The 24,586-nt window shown below is 40.9% G+C and overlaps 1 long non-coding RNA gene across 5 annotated transcripts in view; it reads left to right on the forward strand.

The window, feature by feature from the left end:
- Window positions 1–24,586, forward strand: part of LOC137225829 (uncharacterized) — a 354,758-nt gene that overhangs the window by 283,830 nt on the left and 46,342 nt on the right. For 4 of the 5 annotated variants that reach the window (XR_010944046.1, XR_010944047.1, XR_010944044.1 and 1 more), the window contains exon 5: window positions 13,058–13,160. The exons of the other annotated variant lie outside the window; for it this stretch is intronic. This is a non-coding gene — a long non-coding RNA (uncharacterized lncRNA). The remainder of the gene's footprint in view (window positions 1–13,057; window positions 13,161–24,586) is intronic. 5 annotated transcript variants of the gene reach the window in all.

Below are 24,586 nucleotides of genomic sequence, written 5' to 3' on the forward strand. Positions count from 1 at the left end.
CATTCTGGAAACATTTGGAAGAGTGAAATGCCACATCTCCAATTTCTAGCAATATATTCGTCTGCCATCATTTGGCCTGGAAGTTTAAGCAGGAAGACCACTTGGAGCCAGACTTCAGAGTGATCTGTCTCTAAGGAATAACTTTCATATCACACTGTTCAGTTTTATAATTCTTGTTAAGCTACTGTAAATTCTCAGCATAAATCTGCAGAAAGACTTCACTTGTCCACATCAAACCCTTATAAGGCTCTATTTCTGCTCTTATTTCAGAATCTCCTTTCTAATGGCTAGACACAGACAGAGGCAAACCAAGAAGTCCAGACAGTGCACCAATGGGTTAAATCATATGTCAAAGGTACAACCATAATGTATTATAAGCTTTTCATCCCATAATACATCACTCGGGAAAAAAATATTAGGGGCAACTTCTGATTCATCTTCCTGGTGTGAAATGAGCACATCTCCGGTATTCGTGTCTTTCTGCTTCAATTAAAGCAGTCATGCTTGTTCCCTTAGGAAACTATTAAGGGTTATTACCCCTTTGTTTCACTGCTAATCTTCAATTTCTCTCTTGGTTTCCCCTTCCCAATACATCTTTAAAAATTTTTTAATTCTCTATCTGGTTTTGCTTCTCAGCACAAAATACAGTTTGCACTACTCTTTGATGCTGATAAGATGTAACTTGTTTAATGGACATTGACAAGTGTTTATTGTCTCCTGCATGCTAGATACATTGGGTGGGTGGGAGTGGGCCAAAGAAATACGAGGTGACTCATGTTCCTAGTAGGGAGAGAAGATGTCAATACTCAAAACAGCTAGGAAACAATTCATATCAGTACAGAGCCAGACACTTGATTTCTGTCTGGCCAAGTAATCAAGAAATCTAAAATAAAAAGAGCAGCTCTCTTAGTTAAGAAAGTCTTTCTAGAGGGGAGTATAAAACATTTCTTAGCAGAGAAGAGAGGGGAAAGCATTAGGGGTTGAAAAACATGGCCTGAGCAACAGGGAAGAAGGGTCAGGAAACACAGGTAGAGATGCAGATGGAGCCCATCTAATGAAAGGGGAGGGACTTCTCTGCTGGGAAAGTCAGCTTTAGGCACTTACTGATGGGGATGCTGGACTGCAGAGCTGAGGGGGCACATATTGGATTGGCCAAAAAGTTCGTTCGGGTCTTTCTGCGGCATCGCACAGTGAGACCCGAACGAACTTTCTGGCCAATCCAATATTTAAGGCAGGGACGCTGGAGTTTCCCTAACAGGGAACAAATTGCAATGGAAGGAAGAGTATGTGGATTTATCCAGCAATGGTGTGCAGTAATCCCTGGAAGAGGAGACAGCAAGGGAACAGAATCATAAGTGTTTGGACCAGATGTCCGTTAGCATTCCTTTCAGTCCAGCCTGGAAGAAACAATTATACAATTCTATGCTAAGGGAAGTAGAGAGAGACTGACCTAATTCGAGGTATCTGTAAAGGAGTCATAGAAGAGGTGACATTTAAACTGGTTTCATGGAGATGGTAGGAAGAGACATTTCAGGCAGCAAGAATAACATAAACAAAAGCACAGAAGGACTGGAAAGTGTGGAGCCATATGGAAAATAACTAGAAGTTCAGTTTGTTGTGTAGAGGCGTGCTGTGAAAAGGAACGCTGGGGTAGGTGAGCATGGGGAGAATGCTGGGTGTTGGAGCTGAGACTTGTAAGGAATCTGAGATTATCTCAACCAGTTCCCCTGCCCATCTCCATGATCAGAGCCCTCTTTCCAACATTTCTTGTATGCCTAGCCTATCCTTGAGCATCAGAGCTCACAGGATGCTCACCATCTCCCAAGAGAACCCATGTCATTAGAGAACAATTTTAATAATTAGAAAACTTCTTCACATTGATCTGAAATTTGTCTTCCCATATCTTGTTTCTATTGATCCCCCTTCTATTCTCTGAGGTGAACAGAAGAGGTATCAGCTTGTGAAAACTTGAGTTTCCAGAAGCCAGGCTGAGGTGTTTGGGCTGAAATCTGTTAGCAGTATCTCTAGGAATAAGGAGTAGACTTTTCAGTTTAATGGAAGCATCAGAAGTCCCTGAAGTTTTTGAGTAGGAGAATGTTGGGGTCATCTCCATCTTGAGGAAGATCGACGTGACAGCTGTGTAGGCAAGAAAGCCAAGCAGGGAAGAATATTTTGGAGACAAAGAAGAAGACTATCTAGAAGGAGAGGTGGAAAGATCTCTAAAGTGAATGCTTAACTCAAGTATTGAGAAAATTGTGGGGTTGTCTTTGGGATTCAGTTTAGCCATTTCAAAAAAATGAGGAAGTTGGACAGGTTGCCTCAAGGGATATTTTCAATTCTACCATTTTGTGATTCTGAGTTTTGGGAAATGAAAGAGACATTTACAAAGTAAGAAGAGTTTGCATTACTGTAGGTAAAAACAGAGGAAGCCTGAAATGGGAATGGGAAAAATGTTGAATCCAAGAAAAATGTTGTAGAGAAGACTCAGAAGGCTGAGATGACAGCTTGGCTCTCTAAGCCAAAGGGAAAACAAGAATTAACTGTAACTCAACTCTTGGGTTTGGGGGCAGGGTGTTTCTAAGAGAAGGAGAAGAATAAAAAGTTAAACCATGGAGGATGTTCTAAGTGTGAGAATGGGGAGAAGCCAGTGAAAGGGAGAGAGAAAGAGCAGTCAGCTGGGTGGCAGGAGAGAAATATTATGGAAGGAAAGGAAGCAGACAGTAGAAAGAGAAGGAGGTATTCAATACACAGCAGAGGTGGGGGTGGGGAAGGTCAAGGTTAGAACTAAAAAGCTATTTCTGGAGGCACCGGAAAGAGAGTACTTTCAGTGAAGTAACGGGGCTGGAAATCAACTTGTAAGAAATTAAAGATGTACATTCATTCAACAGAAGTTTATTAACCACCAGTTAGGGGCCTGACACTGTTTTAGGTATGGGGAATATAGCAGCAGACAAGACAGATGAAGAAATAAATAAGAAAAATGCCAGGTAGAGATAAATGCCAGGTAGATTACAACAGAGTGATGTGACAGACTGGCTGGTTATTTTAAGCTGGGTGATCAGGCATGGCCAAGTAGGAAGGGCAGTGTCGACAAAGATACATGTCAGTGAAGGCCCTGAAATGGGAAAAAATTGGTGTGTTTGAAGAACAGAAGAAAGACCAATGGGTTGGAGAGTAGAGGCACTTTCTGAGAAGGGTATGAGATTATATCAAAGAGGTTTTCAGAAGCCAGAAGAGACCAGGGTAAGGAATTTGAATTGTATCTCAGGTGTGTTTCTGGGTGTGTTGGGAAGTGATGGTAGGTTTTAAGCAGGGGTCTGACATGATCTGATTTACTTAAAAGGTTATCTTATCTGCCTCATGGAAAATGACTGTCTAGAGACATAGTTGGAAGTAGGATCCAGTTGGTAAGCTATTGCAATAGTCTAGGTAAGAGCTGATTGTGGTTTGGATTAGGGTGGTGGTGGTGGAGATGAAGGGGAGGGGAACGATTTGGGATGTGTTTTAGAAGTAGAGTTTATGGGATTTACTGGTGGACGGGGGAAGGAGGAATATATTATGTTTAAGTCTTGAAGTCACATATGTTGATTTGATCGAAATCAACAGAACAAATTCAAATCGCTGTCTCCAACTCAGTTTGATTCAGTGATTATCAATGGAGCTCCCACTATGTGTAAGACACAATTCCAGATTCATTTATTTGATAAATATTTACAGAGCACCTCCTAAGCCCCAGGTGCTGTGTTGGATACTACTGATAAAATTGGGGGCAAGACAGATACAGTTCTTCCCTCAGAGGTCTTGGGGTTGAGTGAGGGAGATAGCTATTTATCAAATACTCACACAGTGAATGCATGACTATACATCATAAGAAGGACTAAGAGGGAAAAGTGCACAATGCGTTGGAGCTTAAAAATAGATGGATCTGGGCTTCCCTGGTGGCACAGTGGTTGAGAGTCCGCCTGCCGATGCAGGGGACACGGGTTCGTGCCGCGGTCCGGGAAGATCCCACGTGCCGCGGAGCGGCTGGGCCTGTGAGCCATGGCTGCTGAGCCTGCGCGTCCGGAGCCTGTGCTCCGTAACAGGAGAGGCCACAACAGTGAGAGGCCTGCGTACCGCAAAAAAAAAAAAGATGGATCTAATCTAGCTTGAGTGGTCAGGAGGGCGACCCTGAGAAGTTGACATTTAAGCTATCTGAAGGATGATGGTGGAGAGAACATCATGTTCAAGAGGTCTGTGGCAGGAAGAAACATTGATTCAAGGAACAGAAAGAAGGCCAGTGTGACTGAAGTCCAGAGAACAAGCAGTAGAGTGATGATGCTAGAGGGGTGGTGAGTCCGATCAGATCATGCAGAGCCTCATGGACCTTTGTAAAGGATTTTGATCTTTATTCCAAGGGCAAGAAGAAGAAGGTGAAGTGATAAGGTTTTTAGAAATCTCTTTGGCTACGGAGTTGAAAACCGATTTGGAGAGAATCTTCACATTTTTAAAATCCGTTTTATTCATGAGTATCACATTTTATTTCAGATAAAGTTTATGGTTAATAGCATCCTCAGTCTGCAGATATTACCCTGTCCACATTTTTCTTTTCTAACAACAGAAGTCCTGATTCCTCTTTCCCACACTGAAGAGTTTTCATTCACACTGTGTAACATCACACTGTGTAACATCTCCCTGGAGAAAAGATAAACGTTTATGAGGTAGCAAGTGTCACAGCTTGTGAAGATGCAGCATCTTTTGTTTGGCTGTTAAAAATAACACACTTTTTACATTTATAGAGATCAAACATAAATAGAATGTTTTATATGTAAGGTGCTAGAAGACAGTTTATCTCTAAAATGCTGTAATCTCCTATAATCTGGGGTCCAGTGCTGGGTTCTTTGTGCACTTTGATTGGTGATTCCCACCTTCTGGTGGGTGGCTCTTCCCTTCCACCATCCCTTCCTTCTTTCTCTGAGGATCTTCACATTTAGAATTTCTAGGGGAATGCATGGATTGGCTAAAGCCTGAGTCGCATGGGCTGCCTTGGGGAGGGGATGGTGACCAGAACAAAACTGGGGATCTGTTAGAAGGCAAGGAGAAGGAAGTGCATGCTGGGCAAGCAGCACCACAGTGTCTCCTGGTAACCTGTCCATGTCAGCACATCTAGAAAGACTACATTTTTTCCCAATGGCTCCATAACGTTTAACTGTATTGATATGTCATACTTTAATATTTAGCACCTCTCTATGAGTGGACATTTATGTTGTTCCAAGTTTTTACTATTGCAAACAATACTGCAGATTGGAACACTCTTGAACCTCGATCTTAGCTCTTGTGAGATACATAGAAGTAAAAATGCCAGGTCAGAGTGCATGAAAGTTTTAAATTTTAATAGGTTATGATAAATTTTCCTGAAAAATGTGATGCCAGGTTTGATCATGTTTGAATAATCTTGAAGTAGTGCATAAGACCAGAGCTAGGAAGTCTGACCTTATGACAGCCAGTGAGGAGCAGGGCAGTGATGCAGGGATGAGGTGCTCGGTTTCTGATCTCCCATGATGGTCTTGGTCAGAGTTTGCCTCAAAGCTCGTGAGCCCCAGGTGGGAGGTTGGCTGACAAATCCTTTTGTTAAGTAAATCCCTGAACTTCGGGTGTATAACTGCATAGAGGAGCAGCAGCCTTCTGAGAAACTACCACCTAGGAGCTAGAATCCTGGGCAGGTTCGCCTTGCTTAATCCCTCAGTCCTACTCTCTGAGGATCCTGGCAGTATTCAACAAAGCTAACCCCTCCATCCTTCTTGAAATGCTTTCTTTTTCTTGATTTCCATAACAACACACTCTACTATTTTTCCTTTTCCTTCACAGGCCACTGGGTGAACGCCTCACCTTATTGTTGATGCTCCTCAGATTTTGATTCTTGTCCCTCTTCTTGTTTATCTCCAAACTCTCCTTAGATCACCTCTTTCCTTCCCATGTCCAGCGTTTTTTATATGCTGACAACTCCCAAATTTTTCTTGTTAGCCCAAACCTCTCCCCTGAATTTCAGAATCATATACCCACAAATTAAACTTGTCCAAAGGGACCACTTAATTTCCACTTCCAGTCTATGCCCTCCCTTATCCAGTCTTTCCCATATGGGGAAAAGGCACTTTCATCCACCCAGCTGCTCAAGCGAAGGACCTAATAGTCATCTTGGATTCACCCTTTTCTTCAACTTCTCTATAGAGTCTGCCAACAAGACTAGTCTAGTCCATTTCCAAATGGAATCCAACCATTCTTCTGCCTCTTCACTTTCCCACGCTAGTCCAAGCCACCATCTCTTCTCACGTAAACATCTGCCCTCTCATCTATTCTGTGTAAATCAGATTGTGTCACTTTCCTGCTAAAGAACTGCCCAAGGATTTCTGTTGCTCTTTGGGTAAAAGTGTGAATGAATTACCTTGGCCTCCAAGGCCCAGCACCACCCGGCCAGGACCTATGTCCAGCAACTACCTCCTACCACTGCGCTGTCAGCTGGTGTCAGCAGGCCCCACCTCTCTGCTTTCCAGTCAGCTCCTCCGCCTGCCAAGCCTCTGCACATTTCAGGGCCTATTCACTTGCTAGGAGCTTTCCACTCTCTGGTCTTTGCTTAGCCAGCTCCTTTGCCTCCCTCATGTCTTAAGCCTTCCCTAAGCACCTGACATAATACAGGTTCCCTGTACTTGGCATGTACCTCCGCCCTTTGTCTGTTTCCTTCATACTAGTTATTGAAGCTTGCCATTTGTTTACTTGTTTGCCTTTTCAGCTCTAGAATGGAAATTCCATGAAAGATGGCACATGTATGTCTTGTCCACTGTGGATTCCTCAGTATTATAGGGAGCAGTAAATATTTTTTGGATGACTGATTAAGAGTCCTATTCATTGGTCTTCTTCTGCCAAGCAAAAGCCTCATGTCCCTGTGATAGTGAATCGCTGGCAGCATCACTCTTTGCTGTATACCATGTAGAATATAGCATTAGCTGATTTTCTGCTTTTACTCTTTAAGTTTCCAAAGAGACAGCAACCTCTTTAGCTGTCTTGGCTGTGAAATTGCCTATTATCTTTTGGGCTTCATCAAATCAGAGACTAGAAACGCAACCAGGTCTTTTTCTCTGTACAACGTATAAAAACCACATCTCAAATAATGTGCTGTACCCTGAGTTAATTTTTATCAAGTGTATTTTCTTTGATTCTGGACCTACATATGCTTTACCATGAAAACATTTAATTAGCCTTAAGGAAGATGTACAAAGGTCTTTGACGGTTTGGAGTGATAAAAGCAGTGTTTGCTCTAGTGGCGTGGAGCTCACGCTGAGGCAGGGTGGAAGTCATTCCCTCAACCAGCCTCAAGGGAATGAGACAGGTCTCTGTGTCTGGGGCTCTCCACGTTCTTTCCTTGAAGCAAGAACACTCCTTTCCCAGCTGAGAGCTGATCAGCACATTCAGTGCTCCATCCCTCCCACCTCTTCAAGACTGGTCAAGCAGTAGGTATCTGATGAATTAATCATGACCAGCTATCGGCTCTTTGAGGCATTGAAATCTACTAAATTTAGTAGTTGGCAGGAGAGCAAATAACAAGAGTCCTGTGACTTGAAGCTTGACCCTCTCGCACTTCTAGGGCCTCTTATTCTTAATCTATAAACCAAAGATTTGCATGTTTACCCTCACTTGCCTCCTGGATTCATGAGCTCTCTCTCCCTTTCTCTCTGCCCACACATGTGGATAAGGATGGAGGAGGAGAAGAGGAAGAAAGGGTAAAATCCTTTGTGATCTGAGAAGACATTATGAAAGTACAGTACTTACGGAAGAACTACATGAAACCTTTCCAAACAAAGTAAATCTAGCTTTTAAATGTTATCTGTTAGCACAACATGGACTCCTACCTCAATTCCAGCAGCCTGTAAAATGTCATTATCCTCCTAAACCAAAGTCCATCATTTTTTGGACATATGAGGGCTCTGATTAGCCTGATTTTATTGCACATTAAAAAATTTGAAACCAAATTTGTCCTAACAATGGCCAGTCATATTATAAAGCTATAGTCATTAAAATAGTGAGGTATTGGAGTCAAATCAGATAAATAGATCAGTCAAAAAGAGAGAGCTTATAAACAGAGCCATGCATTATATCGGAGATAACATTGCAAATCACTGAAGAAAGGGTATGGAATAGACCCACCCCATGGGGAAAAAAATGAGATTTCTACTTTATATCATATGCAAAGATAAATTCTAGATGGATTAAAGGCCTAAAATGTAAGTCACATTACTCTAAACCTATGTGGAAAACAATTCTTTTCTTGGAGTGGGAGAGGCTTTCTTTAATAAGATACAAAAACACACACAATAGAGGAAAAGGTACTTAAATTTGACTATAGCAAAATTTAATTCTTTTATATGGCAGCAAACTAACAAATAAAACCCATTATAAACGAAGTTAAAATACAATTGAACGGAACAAATGGCCCTTTTCTTTTTATTGAGGTATCACTGACATATAACATTAGTTTCAGGTGTTCAACCTTAAAATTATATATATATAAATGATCATCATAATAAGTCTAGTTAGCGTCCATTGTCACACATAGTTACAATTTTTTTCTTGTGATGGGAATTTTAAGATCTACTGTCTTAGCTCCTTTCAAATATACAATACAGTATTGTTAACTATAGTCACCATGATGTACATGACATCACTATGACTTATTTATTTTATAACTAGAAGTTTGTAACTTTTGACCACCTTGACACTTTTTTCTTTAATAAATAAATGGTGAGAAAACAAGGGGGAGGAGGGCTGTTAGGAACTAAAAGAAATTTAAGAGAGGTAACAACCAAATGAAATGTGTGGACCTTGTTTGGATTCTGATTCAAAGAAACCAAATGTAAAAAGATGTTAGTGGGTTGGTTGGAGAGATCTGTGTACTGACTGGTGACTACGTGACCATAAAAAATTATTGTTAATGTTTATGGCATGATAATGACACTGTGGTTACTTTTTAAAAAATCCATATATCTTAGAGATGCTATTGAAATATTTATGAATGAAGTGATACAATGCCTGGCATTTGCTTTAAAATAATCCAACAGGTATGTGGAGAAGAGAATGGGGGTGGGTATATAGAAAAAAGGAGATTTGCTATATGTTCTTTTTTTTTTCTTCCAGTTTTATTGAGACATAATTGACATATAGCACTGTAGATATGTTCTTAATTATTGAAGCTGGATGAGGGGTATATGGGAGTTCATTACCTTCTTTTCTTTTATTCACATTTGACATTTTCCATAATGATTTCTTTAAAATACAAGCAATGAATTTATAGCTATGCCTGACGTATAATAAACATTCAATAAATGTTATCTGTTATTATTATATTAATCTTTAAAAAAGATGAGTGACACCTACATTGCTGGTGGGAGTGTAATTTGGTACGGCCTCTACAGAGGATAATTTGGTAATACCTATTAAAATTTAAAAATCACTTAGCTTTAACTAGTACTTTTACTTCTGATAATTTACCCTACCGGTATTTATACATGCATAAAATAATATATTTATAAGAAACACAAGTGGTTTTTTTTTGTGGTACGTGGGCCTCTCACTGCTGTGGCCTCTCTCGTTGCGGAGCACAGGCTCCGGACGCGCAGGCCCAGTGGCCATGGCTCACGGGCCCAGCTGCTCTGCGGCATGTGGGATCCTCCCAGACCGGGGCACGAACCGTGTCCCCTGCATCGGCAGGCGGACTCCCAACCACTGCGCCACCAGGGAAGCTCAGAAACACAAGTTTTAATAATAAAAATTTGGAAGCAACATAAAGGTCAATCAGTAGGAACTAGTTAAGTAAATTTTGGTCCATTATTATAAAAGAAGACTGCAGCCAAAAATAATAAATAATAAAATAAAATAGAAAAGAGAAGGAATGTAAACTGATTTAGAATGATCTTTAAGATATCTTTAAGTGAAAAAAAGCAAGACGCAGAATGAATGTATAGTATGCTATCTTATGAGTTTACAAAAAGTACTCGTAGTAGAACATAAAAACTATTTTTTTGCATATGCATAGAACTCTTTGGAAGGGTGCACTAGAACATTGCTTTTCTCCAAGAAGGTAAAATGAATGGGGGGGGGTAATAGACCTAGAAAGATACTTTTCACATTGTACTCTTGTAACTCTTTGGGTTTTACCATGTGAATGTATTACCAATTCAAAAATAAGAAAAGAAGATTTATTTTAAAAGAAGATGTATATCATATGCAAAAGATTACTATCCAACGTACATGTAAAACCCTTACAAACTAGTAATAAAAATATAATAATCCAATAAAAAATAAGAAAATGATATGATAAAAGAAAAACACTATTGCCAATAAACCCGTGAAAAGATAATTAAACTTACTAATAGCCATGGAGATGAGAAATAAAACCAATACTTAGCCATTTTTTTTAACCATTCAATTGGAAAACAATTAAATGTCTGACAATATTGATATCATGTATTGACCAGTATGTGGGGGAAATGGTCCAGTCACCTTCTGCTGGTGGGAATGTAAATCAGTATAGTCTCTTTCAGTCTTTTGGCAGAACCTAAGTAAAATAGAAATTGTGCATACACTAGGCCCATAGATTCTACTACTGAATATATTTCCTACGAAAACAGTTATATGTGTGTACAGAGGGACATGCACAAGAATGTTTGTTGCAGCATGGCAGAAAATAGTGAAAAACTGGAAAGAACCTAAATATTCATCAGTAGTGAATTGGAAATGTGATATATACATAATGGAAAGAGGCGAAATAGATCTACATACCTCAACTTGGATAGATTGCCAAAAACCTAATGCTAAATAGTGGGGGAGAAAAGCAAGTTGCAGAAACTATAAAGAATGATGTCATTTATTTAAATAACAAAATACATATAGAAAGTAATACTATATATTACTTGTTGCATACATAAGTGTATAAAACATATATATTTTTAATAGATTGGAAAGATCCACACCCAACTCATGAAAGTGGCTTTCTTTCCCTTGGGTGTGGGTGTGGGAGGAGTGGACTGGTTGAAAGGGATGGAATTTGGAATCTGAAACATACTATTTCTTTAAAAAAAACTTGGAGGAAAATATGACCAGATGTTAATAGTTGTTAACTCTGGGAAGTATGAGTGTGAGAGTTTAACTTTTCTGTGTTTTTTAAATTTCCCAAGAAAAGGGGTGAGGTGGGAGGAAACTTTGTCAGGGAAAAAGAATCATAGATTTCCCTTTGAGCTTTGGAGGACCCCAGCAATGTGCACTTCCCTTTGTAAAAGGAAGAAAAACTGAGTGAATGCTTAACTTTCCCTGGAAAAAACTTTTGCTGATGACAGCTCGTTTCCCTTCTCCTGACTTTTCACCCCGTCCTACACCACAGACAGAGCCAAGAGCACTCCAAGGAGAAAGGAAGCTACTTCTAATACAGGGAAGTTAAGGCTCAATCTGCCCGCATGGAATAGTGTTTGTGAAGAATAAGTGATTTCCATGAACATGACTTGTAGGTTTTAAATTAAACTCAGCCACTCTGTGTGTGTATTATTACTAGTATAAATATTACTGGAAAACTTGCTGTATCATGGGGAATAAATAATAGAAAGCGGCTTAAGATGTGGAACCAAAATCCCAAAGAGTATATGCATTTTAAATGACATTCTGAGAGAGTAAGCAATCCTCTCAAATTTTCCAAAAGAAAATATTGCCAAAGACTATTCAGAAATTGTTCAGAAAAGAAAACATTTCAGACAATGTGACATTGACAGATCAGTAAACATATTTGGTGTAAAAGGCCTTCTATTTACATGGGCTCCTTCTACTGTACCCATGAATAAGGCTGACCTTGAACGGGGGAAAATGACACCCCCAACTCTTGTGATACAATGTGGATGGGGATTGAGCACAATTTGGGTGTTAGGGTAGAAAGGCCATTATCTGGGCCCACTGTTGTTGCTAGACTTGAGCCCAGGTATGAATAAGAAGAGCACAGAGCCTTCTTGGAAGAGGATATTTGAGGTCAGTGAGCATCAAATAGCACCTTTTCTTTTTTTTTTACATTTTGATAAAATAGTAGTAGCTTATTGCACCAATTGGCGGCTACCATACTCTGCTGTTATCCCCTCGATGACAATGACAGAACTGTACATCCGTTCAGTATTCAGGAATGAGACTTGCTTGTTTTGACACCATTGTTTCTGTGAAAGAGAAAGGAACCAGACTGGAGAGGATAGTCATCAATTGGCAGAATCAGTTAAGAATAACAGCAGCCCCAGTGTGTGTCATTTGGGAGAGGTAAAACCTTGACTAGGCCCTGGAACTCATCAGGAAATGTTAGCCCAACTCTTCTTCCCTTAGCTTGGACAACATCTGGTCTCATTTCCACGCCTTCTATGTACCGAGTTGAAGGGAAGCTCACCCCCACCCACAAATCACTTAACCTCTTAGGATGCCTGATACTAAAAAAATAGTATGTTAGCAACCATAGGGATTCCTATTTGTAGAGATAAGTCTTTGCTTCTTACTTAAGCCTTGATTTATTGTCTTTGGTTGTTTGGGGTAGGGGATGGCTGATTTTTAACAAGAAGATAAACTTACAGCTGGAAATTCTTTTAAGCCATAAATACCACTAACTTGCCTGAACCAGGGAAGTTCAAATAAAGACACTGGGATTCAGCAGCTCCTGAAATGTTTTCCTTCTTTTCCCATTGGCCAAGAGAAAGACATGTCCCACCATCAGCAGTGTAGGCGCCAGGGCCTGACCCAGGCCTGGATACTTAAACCATTCAGAGCTCCTCTTGCAAAGAAAGGAAGCAGAAGATGACAAATTGGTCTACACCATTTAACCTCCAAAGGGCGCGCATAACTTTACACAGCAATCTCTGATCGTTTCCTTATCTGCTTTATTTAGTATAAACACTGTCCTTCTTGAGTCCTCCCTGATTCTCCTTCAGGGTCCAGGGATTAATTCTGTGTCATTAGCTGAATTCACCTCCTTTGTTCTGCTCCCTAACATTGCTTCTATCTTCCCTCTTAGTCTTATGCAGATCCTGGAAGATATCAACTCCTAGGGCTAGTGCAGCATCTTATTCACCTTGGCATCTACCACTGCATGGAGCACAGCACCTATCACCTAGTAGGTAAGCAATAAATGCTTGTCCATTGGCCAATTCTGTAGTCCCAGCACTGTCTACACATTAAACAGCTGGGGGAGCTTTAAACAACAAATGAGAAATGCTGCCCTGATGTCACCCCAGACCAACTGAATCCTGATCTCTGGGTGTGGAGCCCCAGCACTGGCACATTTGGAAAGCTCCACAGGTGATTCTGGTGCATGAAGAAAGTTGGCAACTACTGGGTTAAATAACCTTGCTTTACTTGGCTGTGTTCTGTTTGCTTCCAAGTTTGGAAGAAACTTGTTTGAATTCTTTCAAGGAACAAATATCCCAATCACTGAAAAGATACCAGTGCCATTTCATATGAGAGTAGAATAAGTTTTCTCATCTGTAAAATGGGGATAATAGTAACTACATCTTAAGATTGTTGTAAAAAGTATATGACCTGATTTATCTAAGACTCTTAAAATAGTATCTGGAGTATAAGTATTTGATAAATACAATCCAATATGAAGAAAAGGGTGATGTGTTTGTTGTTATTATTGTTGTTTTCTTCTTTGGTTAATGATTCCAGTTTCCTCCCAGACTAAGCTCCCAGAATAGTTTTTGACTCCAGTCTGTCCTTTGCCCTGTCCGTCTCATCCCTTGTCAAGTCCTGTTCCTCGGACCCTGTGCTGTCTGGAACCTGCCCCTTTCTTTTCATTCCCATTGCCCCAGTGCTAATCCTTGCTCCCTTTCCTCTCTCTCCCGGATTATGGCTGTAAACCAGTCTCCTTGCCACTGATCTGTCTGTGTGTCAGTCATCCCTATATGGTTTTCAAATTGCCTTAAAGTCAAGCTGTGACTGCCAAGCTTAAAACTCAACCTATATCCTCATTGCTGTGAAAATTCAGACCCAAGTTGTATGACTTGGACAGTTTGATTACTTTCTCCAAGCCTCCCTTATGTTTACATGGGGATCATCTAATAAACACTTTCTACTCAATAGGGTTGTTGGTGAGAAAGAATATTCTAGAATAACATCTAGAAATCTACATGGCACATGATAAGGGCTTAGTAAATGTTAACTGTTATTATTATTACTGTTATTATTTAATAACATTAATATGTTATTACTGAAAGTTACCAGCAACTCTTGCAGCCATCCTAGATGCTGGCCATATGGAAGTCCTTGCTGTTCCCAGACCATGCCCCTGGATCAGGTCTCTTCTCCCATTGCCTTAACCTTTGGAATGCCTGTTACCCATCTCCAGGCGTCTGAATCCTATCAGTCCTATAGGGCCATCTCCTAGAAGTACTTCCTCTTCTGACTTGGCATAAAAATCTCCTTTTAAGGCAGGGGTTCTCAAACTTTAGCAGACATCTTATTCACCTAAAGGGCTTGTTAAAATACTGATTCCTAGCCCTGAAGATCCTAATTCAGTAGGTCTAGGGTGGGACCCAAGAGTTCACATTTCTAACTAGTTCCGAGGTACTATTGACCTCGCTCATTCACAATTTAAGTAGCACTGCTTTAGGGCCCTGAACACCTTACAACTTCTATTGTAGTTATTTGAGTACAAATTTCTTTGCCAAGGAAACTCTAAGTTCTCAACAGAAGGGCCAACATCTACTTTCCCTTCTATCGGAGGAGGCAGACCTTGGGCTGGGACTTGAATGATGGGCGGGGTCGGGAGCCCTGCAACACGGAGTCCAGGATGGCGTTGGAAGGTATAGGAAGTAGCTTGGTTGTGAGATGATGAGCGGATGGTATATGAAGGCATAAGGGGAAATAAGCCTAGAGTGATGTGGCAGGTTGGATTTTGAGAGGTGGGTGTTGGGGAGAACCTTGAAAGGCGGGCAGAAGGCTGTACATTTGAGCTTCTAACCTGCAAAAGCCAAGGGCTGAACTGCATGGTGTCATGACAAGGGTCTCTCCCGTTACCAAGGCTGCGTGACTTACTCTTGGCATTCCCAACAAGGTGCACCTCTTAGAGGCACCGTAGATGTTTGCTCTTCTAGCTCCCAAAGCCTGTCATTCTGCTAATGACTCTTGTCCGTGAAAACATGGACTGTGGCTCTGGAAGTGCCAACTGATCCTGCATACTGGACAAAACCCAGGCCTTGAGGTCACACTGTGACTGGTACCCCCTCCCACAAATTCTGGCTTATTCCTTCTCTGAACACCACTTGTGCTGGTTTGTTTGGAAGTTGCTTGACCAAGAAGCCAGAACCATCACTGCCTCTAGAAATTGGGATCTTTTCTCACTTTCAGCATAAGCTTGGTTTAAGGAGATAATCACGAGAGAGAGAGAAGGAAATGGCCACCTGGAGGCAACAGATCTGGGCTCAGTGAGAAGCCCTTGGTGCCATTCTGTGGGTTTTTTGCTCTGCCTGCCTCACAGAGTACTGATGAGGTTAAATAATTAATGTCTGTGAATGTACTTTGTAAGCTCTAAAGCACTGCAGGAATATAATTAATTATGTTTATAATTACAGGTAATGTAATTATAATTGTAATTAGTTTGTGTGTGGAAGCAGAATAGATCTATCCCATGCCCGTTTTCTAGTAGGATATCCTTGGTGGATATCCTTGGTGAGATTATCAGTTTGTATATTTGAGCTTGACTCACTCTCTCTGACTTTATTTTCAACATTGGGGATATATGTGAAACTTTGGCTCAAGGACTTCTGGCTGTGTTTTAGAAAATGGGAAAAAATGCATAGCATGAAGCTGGGACACCCAATACCTCGGTGGTAACATTCTTTGGCACTTACCTATCAGGTAGATAAAGTTAAGGCAATTTGTTTATGAATTTACCTATATATAGCAATAATGCTTGCAGGGATCCTATGGCTAAACATAAAAAAACAGACACACACACTTGTAATTTGTATAATTGATGTATGTTAATAATTACTCAAAGTGGCAGTTATTACCAGAAATCCACTAGAATTCAATACAATCTCAAACGATCATGCTATTGCTAAATTACGTCTGCTCTATACATCAAGCAATGCGTATTAACGCGAAGCTGAAAAACTATCTACTATTTTGTTTGTTCAGCAAAATGAATAAGCTTGATGGAAGTGCCAGTTAGTTTACTTCCTTCCATTAACATGCTTAATCTTAAAAAATGATGGTGTTTGGGCCCATGTTCTGGAGTGACAGCTGTATTTGTGTCCCAGAGAGATGTACCAAGGCTAGGAATTCTCAGAATTCATCAGAGAAATCTGTACTGTTAAGATGTAAGACTACTAGAACCATTCATTGTCTGTATTTTTTTCCCATTTGAAAAATCAGTATAATGGCAACCTATGTAACAGGGAAAAAGCTCCTGGGGTCTCCCTCCTTGAAACCGCAAGATTCTACCCGAGAAGCTAAATTGTATTTCTTTGGAGTCTCTGACCTTCTGCCTTTGTTCCTATGCACTGTTAATTGTTGTTAATTTCTAACACCTCATTAATTATTTCCATTAAAGATGTGGGAGAGGGAGATGCCCTTCACTCGTGGGTGGTCACACAACTAAACCATTAATAATTTTAAAAAGTGTGTTACTTTAAAAGTGAAAAGTGAATTTGAGCCATTTGCGTAAGAGTCGATGTGTTTCTGATGGCTGGGCTGTGGCACTTTGAAATCCTGCCACTGGCAATGTGGCTGGGGACTCCCACAAGGATACAGTCGTGGCTGAGGAAGAAGCCAGGTCTCCTTTTACTTCCCTAATGACTGTAACATTTGGCCTGTAGAGTGTAATGTGCTTTTCAGAGAACTTCTTCTCTTTACAGCTTTTTCTTCCTTTGCAAAAGAAGCCTAGAGGTGGAACAGTTTCCTCCAATGTCACAGCCCAAGTCAGTCACACGATTAGTACTTTACGTGGAGTTCCTGACTCCCACTCCCATTCGGCCCACCAGATCATGCCAGGAGGTCAGCGCCGGGGCTGTGACGACTTCCACTCCCACCGCAGGCTTTCACAGAGATGGAGCCAAGGCCATTTCACTGACATAGGGCTGCCAATCTTTGAAAAACTGCTGGGATTGACATTTAGTGTTGAGATTTTTATTTAGTGCCTTTCTTGAAAGCTTAGGCAGAAGATGCTTCCCACAAGTTTTTAGGAGTGTTGAGAATTAAACATTATATTGGAAAAGAAGCATCAAATATGGTCTCTAGGTTTGATCAACCAGGGGAAAATTTTAGGGTGTGGACAGAAGATTTGGGAAAGTGGATGAAAAATTATTTTATGGGTGAAGATTTCAACAATGAAGATCTAGACCTAGAAGCAGATTCGTTGCAAGGATAATATTTTGAACTTAAGGGTGGATATAATTCTTCTAGTTGAACCCCTTGTTTTGCTAATAAGAAAATGGAGATCCAGAGAGGACTGGGAGAACCCTTAGATATGAAGGTAGGAAATATGAGAACTGGTTACTTAGGGGGCTTTTATGGCTTCCAATTTTGATTCTGCTTTTCATCTGGACTATGACCTCAAGAGCAAGGGGTGACATCTCTCTTCCTCCTCTTCTTCCTCCCCTCTCCCCTCCTCTTCTTGTTCTTCTGTGCTAGCATACTGGGGAGATCAGAGGGAACAACTTTCTACTTCCTGGAATAGACTGAAAACTATACCAGGCAGCTTGGGGTATCAGATGACATCATGGACAAAAGGCCAGGTCAGAAATGGAAACAACAGGCTGGTTCTGAGAAATCATTTAACTTCAGGCCCCTCTTCCTTCTCATCTGTAAAACGAGGCACTTATATTTCAAGTCTTAAGTCTTATCAGGCAGTTGGATTCTAGGGTCTAGATTCCCCTATAATTTCTTCCTGTCGTTTAAACAATGTCTTTGAATTTCTATACAGGATGGGAGGGGAGTTTGTGGGAGAATGGATACATGTATATGTATGGCTGAATTCCTTTGCTGTGCACCTGAAACTATCACAACGTTTTTAATTGGCTATACTCCAATATAAAATGAAAAGTTAGAAAAAAATAAACAAACCAAAAAGAATAGTCTATGGTTGACTCAAAATTCCACATTTAATTTATTCCCTCTTCTGTGAATGAACATTTAAGTTGTCAGAAGTTGTTTTTTTCTTTAGAAGTCATGCTGCAAGAAACATTTTTGTACAAATATCTTTACATATATGTGTAAAAATTTCTCCAGAGTTTCAATCTTACAAAATACTGCCAAATTCACCTCCAAAGTAACCATACTAATTTACCAATTTCACTCCCTCTACCTCCATCAGTCGTGAGGGATCTTCCCTTTGGTTAGAGGTGACGAGGAAGAGCCTAGCTTATATTCATGTTTGCTCCCTCCTCCTTCGCCTCTGCCCTAATAATGATGTCTTTATCCCCCCAAGGGGCTGTGCTTTTGAAATATGCAAGTCAGGAAGAAAATGCTTCTTCTGCTTAATGCTGTTTCATCCCTTCCTTGAGCTAAAGAGCAAGAGACATGGTCAGCTGCGTGAATAGGGGAGGAAGAAGGTCAAAGGGGAAAAAAAGAAATGCAAAAAAATCAGATAATATTTTAAAAATTTTACCTTTCAACATATGCATTTTACAAATTACCTTTATTGAAAAATTTAAAAACTACATGAAATCTGAAGTGTCTGGGAAGTCTGGTACTTAGGGCCGTTGTTACCGTAACACTCATCATTTCTGTCTTGGATTATGGGATAGTATTTCATTATTTGCATGTGGGTCTTATATTTCCTATAGGAAGGGCAATGATCTGGAATTAGGTAGACCAGCTACCCAGGCAGGGAGAGGAAAAGAGTGAATCCAAGAAACATTTTAAAGGGGAAGAGATTGAATGAAAGGAAGAGTGAGGAGGAGAAGCTCGTGATTTAGAGCCAAGGAAACGAGAATGCTTGTCCCTTTGATAAGAAATGGGAGAGGAGTGTAGCTTGAGATGACAGGCGGAAGTTGATGGATTTGAATCTGGATGCAGAGAGTGTGTTCATCCCCAGGAGAAAGTTCATCCCAAGAGATAATCCTTTTCTTTAAAACTGCAGCCAAGCTGGTATAGCACTTTTGCTGTGTTTCCATGTGATCCACAAGGCTACCCTACTACTGTGCAGAATGTTGTTTTCCTGCCCGCACCAGTCATCCTCCTTCAGCCTGCCAGGCAGCAGCTTTCTGCTCGCTTGGTTCTTTCCATTCCCATCACAAGTCCTAGACATCTGAACTTTGCACGAGTGTGTATGAGCATGTGTGCGTGTATGCAGATGCACACACACACGCACAACACACACACAAGTAAGTCCACAGACTGGAGACACTGGATTCATACTTTCCCCCAGAGGAAGGGCTAACTTCCTTCCACATCCTTAGAACAGGCTTCCTTGACTTTACCAGAGAGCATCCTTGAATGGGGGGCAGCCCTGCCACAGTCCTTTCATATATCTCTGGAAAGTGAATTACCCCAACCAGGTGAATATTCTACTGGAGGTTCCCACTTGGCAGTTGAATGCCTCCCAACTCCACCTTCTTATTAACTCTCTGGTAATATTGCTATTCCTTGCCCCCTTTGAAGTTTTTCAAAAGTAAATTATTCAGCAAATTTTATTCCATTTCCCTCCTGTCACCTTCCACAACATCAAGGCCATAGATACCTCAATGCTGACTGTACCCTCAGTTCAGCCCAGCCAGAGGCAAACAAAACAAGGACATTTCTACCCAGTTTATTTGAAACACTATCTTAAACAGACTGCTCTGAGTCATCAGTGATGTCCTGTTTCTAGGACAAAGAATAATTGTTCTGACCTCATAGTTGCTCTTTTCAAGGACTCAGGTTTAAAGGTTGTGAGGAGCTATTCAAACTCAATTATTTCTAGTTCCCCTCTCACTTTTTCCACTGACTTTAAATGTATGATGGAATGCCTATTCATTGTCATAGACCAGTTCAAGCAACACATGCTTCCAAGATTATAGAACAAAGGTTCATTCATTCCTTTATTTGTGATTTCAGCCAACATTTCTTGAGGACCCTGACATGCTAGGCACATACACTAGGTGCTGAAGGTCAAAGATATCCCGAGAGATACCTTCTGGAGTGGAATCCAACTACAAGCAACTGGCTATAGCTAACTTGGAATAAACTTCCTATCGTTTGTGTTGTTGTTGTTTTCTCTACTTTTCTTTTTTTTGTCTTTTCTATATTTATTTATTTATTTTTCATTCTTTATCTCTCTTGTTCTCTTTTTTCATTTTCTCTATTTTCCCCTTCTGTTTCACTGTCTCATTCTGCCATGTTATTTTCAGAAGTCCCATCTTGTCTTCTTCTTGTCTTCTTCTCCCCGACTTCTTTCACAGTGCCAATATTCATCAGTGGACGAAGGACAAACCACCACTCTGCCTAATTAAGTGTCATTTGGCAATCTTAGGCATCCGAGATTATACCAAAAGCATGAAAATATCTGTGTAAACCACTGAATGAGTGGATAAAGTTATTGGAAAAAAGATGAAGGTGTTAAGACTTGGAAAGAAGGACCACATTTTCTGAACAAAAAGTCAGCTCCTGGATTAATCAGGATTGTCTGGGTTTTACTGTGGTAATAAACAGCCTCCAAACGCTGGTGGCTTAATCCAAAAAAAGTTTATTTCTTGCTGATGTACAACGTGGGCCTGTGGAGGACTCGGCTCCACCAAGTCATTTAGGAATCTAGGGTCCTGGGCCCTCTGTCATCTCAACACATGCTTCCAAGCTCACTTCTACAGAGGAGGAGAGAGCTGGAGGGTCTTCTGACAATAAAATGCTTTGGCCTGGAAGTGACATACAGTACCTCTGCTTACAGCAACAGACCAGTCACATGACCTATCCAACCGCAAAGGAGCCGAGCCGTGTAGCCTCCATACTCCTGAGAGGAGAGGACCCCTGACTCTTTGTGACCCTAGTAGTGTCCAGCACAGCGCTCAGGGTCAGCAAGTTTGAAATGAAGACCATAGAAGATCCCAAATGTCTGGCTGCTGTGCCTGAAGGACAAGTGTACAACAAATAGCCAGGCTATGTTCTGCACCAACAGACCTCAGTCCTAGTCCCTCTGGTTGCTGCTCCACAAGTGCATCTCTCTGGCTACACAAACTCCTCACCACTTCAGGCAACCTCTTGCACAGATCCTTGTACGTGAAGACAACAATTTATTTTTTTAAAGCTTATTTTTATTTTTTTAGACATCTTTATTGGGGTATAATTGCTTTACAATGGTGTGTTAGTTTCTGCTGTATAACAAAGTGAATCAGCTATACATATACATATATCCCCATATCCCCTCCCTCTTGCGTCTCCCTCCCACCCTCCCTATCCCACCCCTCTAGGTGGACACAAAGCACCGAGCTGATCTCCCTGTGCTGTGCAGGAAGGCAGCATTTTTAATAAACCCATGTGTGTCCTTTTATCCAATAAAGCATCAATCTCAAATTACTAAAATAATTCATCCCTAAGGTTGAAATATTCCTTTTAATTTACTTCTTTAATTAAGGGAGGTGTGGGGTTTGTGAGGCTTGGACCATCAGGAAGCATAACTGTTCTCAGCTAATATGGGGAGGCCATCTCTGGCCTGTGACAGCGTGATGGAGCGAGGCTGCCAGTGAGCCAGTCTGTCAAGGATGACAGGACAGCTCCATCTACTGTGGCCACCAACCTGAATACATAACTAAGGGCATCACCTCCCTCAGACACATTCTCTCAAAGTGAAATTAACTTTATGGGGTGCGCAATTGTAAAGTCTTTTTGGATGTTTTTATGAAACGACCCAGGAGTTTGCAGACAAGTGACTTTTGGGTAGCTGTAAACTAGAGGTCGCATATACTTCTGGACTTCCTGAAACACCAGAGATTGAGATCCTAAGGGTCATTCATCTAAGAGGGAGTACATGCTCATGACTGACCCCTTAATGGAGCCCAGTCTAGAAGAGGAGAAAGCTGACAAAATCAGCTCAACACAGTGGAAATTAAGAGCTGAGACTCCAAATCTAGGCTGATTCTTTGTATCTTGGCTGCCCAATTATGAGCTTTGTGTGACCTTGAGCAAGATATAGATCATGTTTAAACTTTAGTTTCCCATAAAATGAGGATGAAAATGGTACTTGTCTCAGAGGCCTGTTGTAAGAATTAAATGAGGTGATGATACTTAGCATAGTGTCTGGTTCATACCAGGAGGTCAGAAAATGTTACTAGTAGCTATTATATTATTAATATTGTTAGGGTAGCAAGCATGTACGGAGTGTGAACTTAAGCAAAACACTGTGCTAGACACTGAAAGGTATGCTTGAATGAATAAATCAGAGAGTCTGCCTTCAGGGATTTGCACATGTGTGTGCACGTGTGTTTGTGTGTGTGTGTGTGTGTGTGTGTGTGTGTGTGTGTGTGTATGAGAGAGAGGGAGCTAGAGAGAGAGAGAACTGGAAGATGTAAGGGTAGAATGAAGAGAGAAGAACCAGGAGAGAAAAAATACAAGATAGCTAAAATAAAAATAAATAACATTTAATTGTGATCTTACTCTGTAATAGGCATTTTACATAGATAGATTTTCATATAACAAATCTCCTTTAATGTTCATACAACCCTGGGGGTAGGCATTATTAAAATCCTCATATTGCTCTTGAAGAAAAGAAGCCTTAGAAAGATGAGGTCAGCTGCATGTGTCAGTTGAGGGTGACACATGGGGTTGGGGAAGTGGAGCGGGCACAGGGCTGTGGTTAGCTTGCCTGGAGCACAGGAGAGGGACGGCCAAGTGGAACCTGAGGTACCGGGTGTTCCAGGGAAGTTCTGCTCACCAGCACAGGTGATTATTGCCCACTCAGAGTCCAAGGCCATCTCTGATTTTGTCCACACAGTCATTAGTGGTGTGCTGTTTGACCAAGAAACAGAAGACTGCCTTGAAGCAGTCACCATGTCTTTGAGAGGCTGGAAGACTAAAATACATATTCAAGCTGTGCTTAAGCTCAGCTTCAAATCTTGTGGCAAGCCCAGGACACGCCAAAATGGCCGTCAGTGGCAAACCAGCCCCACACAGGGACCACGGAAGGCAAAAAACTTCATGGTGATCCAAGGCTCACCACTAGATGGAGCCCGGCTGGACTTGGTGACAAATCTGAGGACAGTGGTTAGAACCCAAACCAACCTCTGTACCTCTCCACCTCCTGTCTGTCTTTTCAGCACTACAAGACCAAGATCATCATTACTACCAGAGTTTTTACTCCACCCCCCCAACTAATATGTTTTATTACGAATTCAGAAATAAAAAATAAAAGTATAAAGAAACTTCCAGATTCTTCTAGACTTTTGCGCCATTAAACATTTTGGGAAGAAAGGTAATCTCCACGTAAAATCTCCATTAAAATAACCTTTTGGGCTTATCTGAAATTAGCACCTCCGGAATTCTTGCTCTGACTCTTGGTTTCTTGACCTACTTGTGTCTTGATCTTATACTTGATAAGTCCCTCTAATCAGATAAGAAAACAGTTGAGCATTTCTGGAGTGTAGGCCAACATTAATGTTATTTGAAAATAGGAGCTGGGCTTGGGGTTTAGGCTTTTCCCTTTTTATTTGTGTATGATTTAGTGTTCATCCTGCACTAGACACTAAAATGCATTGTTTAATTATCTGAGCTCAACACACCATTTTATAATTCATTAGTCAGTTGCTCTTTGCAAAAGCTTATTTCTTATGAAACGAAAGTGGGAATCATGCAACTGGACTATTTATCTCTCTTTAGGGGTTGGGGGTTAATATCTGATAGCTCATAACATCTTTATTATAATGCATTTATAGTGATTTACTGGAATCATTCTATGGCTGAGTATCTAATGTCAAAGCAGGGATCTGGCATGAAATAAAATGCTGTATCCTTGGGTAGCTCTAGGGAAAAAAAGGCCTCATCCAATATTTTCTGTGTAATTCTACAAACTCTAATAAGGGTAGGGGTAATTGCCTTAATGTCAATTAAGCTATTAATAATGCCCATCTTGTCATTCCTAAATATAGCAGTGTCTCAATCATACATTACTGTCCCCTGTTAAGACTATACAGAAATGAGATCACAGCTTCTGCAGATCGGGAGGTCTGTCTAGCAGCGAGTCTTTCCTCCTTTACATAAAAGAAAGTTTGGAGGTTGATTTACTTGTTTTTGATGAAAAATTTATACTTAGACACGTATATGTATTTATAAGGGCAAGTGTTGGCAATGCTGTGAGCAGGGACAATCCATCTTTAAAAACTGTTCCCTGTTCTTATTCTGCTTCTAGATGATCAGAGTAGGGTGCTCCTTATCAGGACCAGTGTTCCAGGGTCCAGGTCCCTGAATGATGGTCCAGACAGTCCCGTAATAACTAGCCAGGCATTTTAGAGTTGGGAGCATTCATTCCAGCTACACGTGGTGCTCTGCTGTGTGCTTGTTGTTCCCAGGCAACTTGGATGCACCCAAGTTCCTCAAGGACAGACAGACGACAGGGTAAAGCACATGAGACTGAGAT

Source organism: Pseudorca crassidens, chromosome 6, assembly GCF_039906515.1.
Source record: "Pseudorca crassidens isolate mPseCra1 chromosome 6, mPseCra1.hap1, whole genome shotgun sequence".
NCBI lineage: Eukaryota > Metazoa > Chordata > Mammalia > Artiodactyla > Delphinidae > Pseudorca > Pseudorca crassidens.